Below are 8,896 nucleotides of genomic sequence, written 5' to 3' on the forward strand. Positions count from 1 at the left end.
CCATAAGTTCTGCTGTCCTTACATTTTCTTATTTAGTGATTGGCATGGGAGGGCCCATCCCATTGTGGATGGTGCTATCCCTGGGCTGTTAGCCCACTGCTCCTTAAGAAAGCAGGCTGAGTAAGCAATGAGGATCAAGCAATTAAGCAGCACCCTTCCATTGTTTCTACATTGCTCCTGTCTGCCATTTTTAGCTCTCTATGAGCTCCTTCTCTGACTCTCTTCAGTGATGGACTATGTTGTGAAAGTGTAAGCCAAGTAAACCCCATTTTCCCCAACTTGCTTTTGATTATGGTGTTTCCCCCACAGCAATAGCTACGACAGTATCAAATCTCCCAAATGTAGAAGACTAGATCTCCAAGAGTGTATATAAGAATTCATATTCAGGATCTGACAAGATGGCCATGTTGTCATGGGAGGTCATTCAGGAAATCCAGCGTTTGCTGGCAGAGCCAGTTCCTGGTGTCAAAAAGCTAAAATAGATGAGAGCAACAACCATTATTATCATGTGGTCATTACTGGGCCTCAGGATCTCCTCCTTTGAGGGAGGGACTTTTAACTTTGAACTATTCCGTCCAGAAGAACACCCAACGGAGTATATGAAGTAGATTTCACAATCAAGACTAATCATCCTATGTAGACAAGCTGGGAATATGTTTAGATATTTGAAAGATATGTGATCTTGAGGACTGTAGAACCATGTGCTTCTGCTGTCAAGCCAGGCTTTTTTAAGTACCCCTAATCCAGATGATTTGTTAACAAATGGTGTAGCTGAGTAAAGGAAGACCAATGAAGCCCAAGCCTCAGCGTCATCTACAACATGGACTAGGCTATATTCCATGAATAACATTGAAGCCAATCAGATTGCTGAATGTCTATCATTTCTTCTATTCTGTCAAGACTTCCTCCTCTTCTGTTTGCATTGAACAGACACAGTCTTAGAAACACTGCAGAGGGAAAGCCCAGGTACCTTCAACTTTGGTGTCTACACGCACATTAACAAATCCATGGCGTGACCTGATTTGCTACTGTAAAACATAAGCAGAGGCTGGAAGTATCATTTGGGGTTGTTGTGAACTGTTTAAAAGCAACAGCTCTTTGATTCATTTTCTCATCATGGTTTAAATACAAAGCACTGGAAGCAAAGGCGACTGTCAGGGTTAGCGGCCAAGGCTGTGGGTATGTTTGTCTTATATCATAGGGGAGAAAGTGGGTTTATTTTAATCTTGTGTTATTCTTCCCCCTTCCCACTCTTTATGGAATCTAACTGCAATGGTTAGATGCAGCTACCCAACTCCTTAGAACACGCTCTTTAGCCACATCTAACTTTAGACACAGTAGGTGTATAAGCTTGATTGTCTGAACTAGAATGGAGATATAAAATAAACATCACAATACTCACTAAAAACATTTTGATTTTGCCATCAAGTGTAGATTCTTGGATCTACTCCCACCCCCCAACAGCCCCCCTCCCCAGAAAAGTAAGAGAAAAAAATAAGCTTGCAACTATTTTGTATGGCTTGTTTAAAAACATCTGTAAATTTAGTAGTTTGTTGCACTAGAAAAATAAATAAAAGTTAAAATTAATAGATACTAAAATTAAAAAAACAAGTAATGCGTCAATGGAACACAATATTAACTACCAAGCTAAGCACATGCTTATTCCATTGGTTTTGAGTCAGTGAGAAACAAATAGTATGTGGTGAGTGTGGGGGGGCTATCATTTTAATCAGCAGTGCTGTAATAGCTAAGTGTTGTAGGGAAAGAAAATAAACATTTTCTTCAGATTCCATCTTAAAAATTCAAAGTGGGTCATGCTGGAAATCAACATAGAACCACTATAAACAAAGAAAATCTGTTTAAAGCAAAGCACAACTTCTACTTCTGCCCAACATGAACTAAGAAGGGTTGAGATTCACTCTCCTCACTGAACCAAAACCCAAAAACACGTGAGAGAACAGTTTTTAAGGCACTGAAGATTGTGAAACAAACAGCAATCACTGACTTGAAGGAAGACAGGACCTCCCTCGGACCCTACCAAACATCTACTATGCCATGAGTTTTCCCTATTTTATTCTCAAAGGTTATTACTTGCTACTTGTCTAGAAAAATTTTAAGGGCTCAAAACTGGTAAGTTAAGAAATGGTAAGTGTAATCAGTGAGTCTAAGTCATTCTTTACCTCCCAATGCCAGTGAATAAACAGATGGCCATCAGAAACACACATGACAGTTATGCTTCTCCCTGGATGGCTCAGCTTTCCTATATCACGACTCAGCTTCTTCCCTGTTCCGTCCTCAGGCACAAAGTCAGCAAAGTTATGTGGTGCCAACAGCTGCTTTGTTTCATGTTCAAACTGACAGCTGAATTCCAGCAATGGATGATATCACTTTTGCTGGCAACAATGAAGAAGGTTCACAGAGCTCTTTACTACTTGAGCTGGAAACTTTATAAGACATATGACATATATCCACCCATCATTTCCAAGCTACTTGTAAATTAAACAATGTCACATCTGTTTGGAGTTACAAGGGTTCCTTCCATGGTTTCTCTATTCCATCTTCATGTTCTCCGTTCTTATAAATAATGTACATGTGACCAACTAAGTTGCAATTAAACTGAGACAATTATAGTCATACCATTGTTTACTTTTATAAAAAAAATACATCCTACATATAACATTTTACATAATATATAGGAAGCTCTCACTCTTTGTGATATGGGAAATTACTGTTACTTATAAAATCTTACACAACACATGATGTCAACAATAGGTAGTGAATTTGCATCAGGCAAACATTTTTACAACCCACTAGAGAACAGAGAACACTATGTCCTCTTCAATTATATCCTACTATTTTTAAAATGAGAAGTCAAGAGATTTGCAAGTAAAGACATTGGTAAACAACTTAAAGTAGAAGATAAAGTGAAGTGTAATGTGAAACTTACAAAATGAAGGTCAGGGTGTAGCCACAGGAGTTGATAGAAGAAGCAGAGGTGGCCTTAGGAGTCTGGAAAGGGAACCCCCTATTCAAGAAGAGACCAATGGGCAGTTGAGTTTGGACTCATAAGTGGGAATCCAGCAGGGCCATAGAACTTCAGTAAGAAGGTAGTCTAAGGATGTTTCCTGTTTGTTCAAAACTATAAATATTTCTCTTTGCTTGCACATATTTTCTGTTCACAGAGTGGAGCTTCCAAAAGCTCTTGGTGCTTATGTCTAAAATGATGAAGAGGGAGTTTTGCTGACAGACACTGTCTGCGTGTTCACAATTATTGTATGCCTGTCTGAGAGTACTTAGAAGCTTTACAACGTTTTTCTCCATGTTGGTATATCACAGGTAGTTTCGTCTGTATAAATCTGGGTTATTAAGATTATACTTCTGTTATTCCTTGGCTCTATTTCTCTAAACCTATGTGTTATGAACACAATATAAGATGGAGAGGTGTGTTCTCATGGCAGGAGGTGGGTATTGTGCCAATGAGAGAGCTGCCTCCAGAATGGATTAGGGTCAATAACACATTGGCTACAGTGTGCAAATGGACCTGACTCTCTTACACCCTGGAATTACATCTTGGGTGGCCATAGGCAGATATGTGCTTGATGTGAGCCTCTCAGCATTTGATTTTTTTCGGCCTTTAGAACTGTATACCTAATTCTGTTTCCATATACATTGCTCGGTTTCTGGTATTCTGTTAGGACTTAAGACAGTCTCTTGTTAAGCAAAGTATCAAGTTTTCTTTTGGCAGATGAAATTCACTATCACTCAATAGGATGATTTGTGCCACAGGCAGCCAGCCTCCAGCCTGCCTATCATTCTGATTTCAACAGTTGCTCTTTGATCTTCATCTTCTCAGACCTTCATCCCTACTTGAGAAACATTAGGTCAGCAGGTGTTCAATATTGGCAATGTTATTCTGAACAACAGTTAATTATTTTTTACTTATCTAATAACTGTTTCTTACCTATATAGGTAACATTTATCATATACTGAACACTTTGGTTTTTGTCTTAAAATTTTCCCAGTGCCAATAGTGTGCCATTTCTAGTAAGTCTATTTCTTTGGTTCACATTACATCCTAATGTCTCTGTTCTCTTTATGAAGGCAGCTATACCCCCCCCTGTATTACTGATACCATCCATCCTTTTGTATTCATTGATGATACAGAAATTAATGACTATCAGTATTGCAACCATGTAGCAATCTGACAGGACTAAAAATGCCCATGTCACACTGGTCAGTCTGAGTGTTAGAGCCAGTTGAGAAATTCTTATGAGCCATAGTTGAAAAATGATTTGACTGAGACACAAAACTGTAGGAAGCTATTTTATTTGTGTCCCCTCCCCTAAGTTGAGTCATCTGAAGGCATAACTCATATGTAACATCTTCTAAAAACTGTTCATTGCTTCTTACCATATTTAACACCATGCACACCAATCCCACTCATCTCCTCATCCTTCCATATCTGCCTTCTACCCTTGAAACCTCTTACCATCAAAAGAAAAAGAAATCTTTCCATGGAAGCTGTGGTGTACCACAGAAGTATACTCTTTTGCCTAAACAGCTTTACTTGCAAATGTTCATTGCAATGGGTCTTTGGTGTGGTTCAAGGCCTCGGGCTTCTGCTCGGGGTCCTGCTCACCAGGACCCATCTCAGATATCTTGTTGTTACCCTGTGACATGGAAACCCTGCATCTTTTGACCCTTCTTGTGCCCCAGCAGTTCATAGATGAGGTAGATGTTGAGGTGGGCCAACTCTAGGCCTTGGAATTGAGCCTGAGTGGTGATTGTGTTTTTCAGCAAGCAACTCTTCTTCCTCTGCACCTCCAGAGTAAGCTCTACCACCTTGCCCATGTGAGGGGCAAGGACAGCTCTCCTACTTCTGGCAGTCTACAAGAGGTAAGACTGGCTCTTTCACACTCACACTATTGGGGTTAGCTCTTCTGTACCCATGCCACCACAGCCAGCTCTCCAGTGCTAACCTTTGTAGGAATATGGCCAGCTATCCAGCTTTCACACCCTCAGGGTTGCCTCTCCCACTCTTATACCATGAGACCAGCTCTCCCACACTGCCCAGGCAAGGGGTAGGGCTGGCTCTCCTGAATTCTTCAGCTGGTCAGGAGCAGGGCCAACTCTCTGCAGCCCTTGACCATCAGATGGCTCCAAGAGGAATCTCAGACTAGAGACGCTCACATGGCCTGTGGTGGTAACATGGGCCACAGACAACTGACACCAGGCTTATTCTTACCACCCTCATGTCTCCAGTTCCTCTTCTTTTCATACTGCACACACTCTTCCCTTCTCTCTCCCATCTCTCCACCTCATATTTACTTATCATAGTGGCACCTCCAGGTGAGAATTTTTCAGAATGTTTTAATACATGTCTTTGACTGAGAATTAGTCATTAACTTTTGAGCTTGCTTTATTTCTTTTACTATGATATGATCAGACATACTTTGGAAAAAGTAACTGCACAATTGGAAACCATATAAAGATAAAAATTGGATGGAAGAGTACATTATGGCGGGTCTATTTATATCTGTAGGCCTTTGTTTCTTGACACAGGGGTGAGTTGTGACTTCCAAATGACCTTCCAAAAGCTGTAAGAAATACAAGAGAGGATGAGAAAAACTAGGGTTTTTTTTTTAAATGAAACTATAACTTTAATACTAAATGCAAAAAGGAGCAGGTTAACAATTTTATTGTGATCCATTCACTGAAAGAATAGGAGTCACTAAATCTAGTACTCACCTTTAAAAATGTTGCAAATTACAAATCACAAAACTAATAATGGTAGGAGTTAAACTAAGTACTTACAAAAGAATCATCTCATTTTGATCAAAGGTACTGCAACCTTCTCTACCAAATTACAATAGAAAATGTCCACAGTCTCAATTGCTCTGTAGATTGTGTCTATGGAAACTTGATGTTCTTCCATTCCCTCTTCAAAATTCTGCTGAGAAGGAAGATGTCTTCTCGGCTCACAGTGTCAATAATTGAGCAAGCTCCGTAGGGTGGCTGACAGAATTACAGATCAGGAGTCATAAGGATAGCACCTTGGTTCCAGGTCTGACAATAATTTTTCTGGTGCCACCTCCATATATTTTAATGTAATGACTTAAATTATTCCTTATGTCCTGCCAGGCTCCAGCGAATTGGTGAAAAAAGTAATGGCTTCATGATTTACACATGATGTTTTCTTCTGTCTATACAAAGATATGTCTGAAAGTTTTATTTGAACTATTTAAACATTTAGTGAATCTTAACTATTATAAGTATTCCAACACTTCATCCAGACTTAAATACTGAGAAATGAGGAGAGCTAATTATGCTGGTGCACACTTACAATATCAATACCAAAGAGGCTGAGGCAGGAAAAATGCAAGCTCGAGGTCTCAAGAAATGAGAAAGTCATAAAATGTTGTATCTTATTTGTTCATGTAGAGAATGTTCCATCTTGAGGGTTACAAATACCTGTTTGCAGGGGTGGGAGTGTCCTTCGTTCCTCTGTATGTTTGATTCATTTAGATGTTGTGTGAAGAATGGACTTAGAAATTTGGAAAGACAGCACAAGGAGTTTCAATACACACTTGCCATGTTGCTGTCTTCTTACAAGCCATAGTTCCCTTGTTGAACATTGATAGGTTCTATTAACTAGAGTCTGTGTGCAGATTCAACCAGTTTTTTTACTAATGCTCCTTTTCAGTTCCAGGATCAAGTCCACTATACCACATTGAATCTGGACACCTGCTCTAGTCTTCTCAACTTGTATGATGGTTTCTCAGTCTTCATTTCTCCATGACATTGACTGTTTAAAGGAACAATGCTCAGTGCTTTGAGACGGTCTCTCAGTTTGTGTTTGGATTGACATCTGTAAAGTAGTTAGGTCAAGGGTGTGGACTTTAGGGAATAATTGTATGCAGGTTCACTTGCATTCTGCTTATCATATATCATCAGTACATAAGGTAAATATGTATCATTGCAGATGATGCTACCTTTACCAGTAAATATGTTGTCTGACAGACTTTTGAAAAAATATATTCCCTTTTATATGGGTTCAATATTAGTCATGAAGCTGAGCCCATATTGAAGGCATGCAGGATTCATTTCACTACTTATGACCTTTTTACTTAGTGATAAAGTTCAGTTTGGAACTTCCAGCATAAGGATGCATTTCCTCTAAATGTAAATCTATAGTTTTATAAAAATTAATTTCACAGCAAGCACTTTTGATTCCACACTGGCTGTAGGATCCTACTGTAGGATAGCCTGAGCATTGCTGAGAGGTAAGAAACAGTTAATAATTATGTGTAAATACACAGGGAAAACATTGGATGGCAAAACCAGTAATAAACTGTTAAAATTGCACTGAAGACACTAGGAATTAACCTCCAAGCCAGTGAGTATTGCTTCTGATTATGTTATACATGAGAAAATAAAGTTCAAGAAACATGGATGCTTCCACAAATTTTGTTTCACAGCAGAAGATTTAAGCATGTCTCATAATTACAGTTTTATAGCGAGAACGTTCTTTCAACCATTCCTGTCTTTAATGACAGACATTGCAGCTAAAGTTCTTAAACCCAAGCATGCACAACTGGATTTGCCTAAGCTCCAAAGCTATGCTCTCTTGGACCTAAGTCTCTGTAACTCAGCTCCGTGAACTCTGAGCACAGTCATGAAAGTGATCTTGTAAAACTTCTCAGGGCTAGAAAGTAACTCTTCACTCAACAGAGCTACCTCCTCCCTGACTTTTCAAAATAGCATCCTTGCTGTTTCCCTTCATTGTCTAAGAGTTTGTGTATTATTTCTTCAGGTAATGATTTGTGCTACCCACTTTTGAGGCTGCTGGAAACGATCTCCCTTAAACAAGCATCCTACAGATGTGAGATGCTCTCCAGACATGCCGCTCTAGTCAGGAGGCACTTGGAGCATGAAGTAAGAGTCTCTACTTTATTGGCTCTCTGTGGGTTATTTGCTTTCTTGGCAGGCATGTTTTGCATGTTGAATATTTCCCATGAATACTTTCTTTTTAGTTGAGTATTTTGTGGCCTCCAGTTCTAGTAGGTAACCAATAAATTAAGCAAAACAAATTAAATCACCCCGTTCTTCGTGCTTTGGTTGTACACCTTTAAGAGAGGAGTATTTGGAGCCTAAATTTTCTACTTAATTGACTAAAAATACTAAATTTTTGTTTTGCTTTTTATAAACCCTCAGCAAGTTTGTGATTTCCTTTGAGGGTAGGGATTATCTTGTTTATTTACTCTCACAAGGCTCCATACAACACGCAGAATAAAAATCGAACTTCAAAGTGGGAAGAAGAAAACTTCTTTACTTTAGGCTTTACTCAGTCCTAAAAAGTGTTGTAGAATGTTTGCCAAGAAATTAATGCTGTAAAATTGAATCAAGGAAACACTTCAAATACTGAGGGACCAAAAGATGCACTGGTGATACAGAAACATGCTGTCACATGCCACTACCACTACATACAAATGCTTTCTTTTTCTTTTTCTTCTTCTTTTTTTTTCTTTTTTTTTTAACCAATGTAGGCGTTTTCTGCATTTTTCCTGGTTTTCTAAGCTCTGAATCCCAACTGTTTTGTAGTTTCTGCCCCTTCAGCTATCCTTTGTGCTGTTATACCATGAAGCCAACCAAACATGAAGAATATAATACTTCAGGTATGTTCGTGTATATCCACCCTTCTATGTTTTCCTATTATATTTTTCTTTCTCCCATCTCCCCAAGCTTGGCTCTTCATCACAAATGAAGTGATGAATTGTATTTCAGGGGTATCATTTAGACTATACTATATACAACATGGCGGACAAGGGTGAGGAAAGATGTGTATTGACTAGATAGAGCCTGTCTCAGTAAAGGTCCAGGAGATGAAGAGAAGGAG

The 8,896-nt window shown here is 39.1% G+C and overlaps 1 pseudogene; it reads left to right on the plus strand.

Moving 5' to 3' along the window:
- Nucleotides 1–398: 398 nt before the first annotated feature.
- LOC127183867 (ubiquitin-conjugating enzyme E2 N-like) lies at nucleotides 399–926 on the plus strand (annotated as a pseudogene).
- Nucleotides 927–8,896: the final 7,970 nt, after the last annotated feature.

Source organism: Acomys russatus, chromosome 32 (assembly GCF_903995435.1).
Source record: "Acomys russatus chromosome 32, mAcoRus1.1, whole genome shotgun sequence".
Lineage (NCBI taxonomy): Eukaryota > Metazoa > Chordata > Mammalia > Rodentia > Muridae > Acomys > Acomys russatus.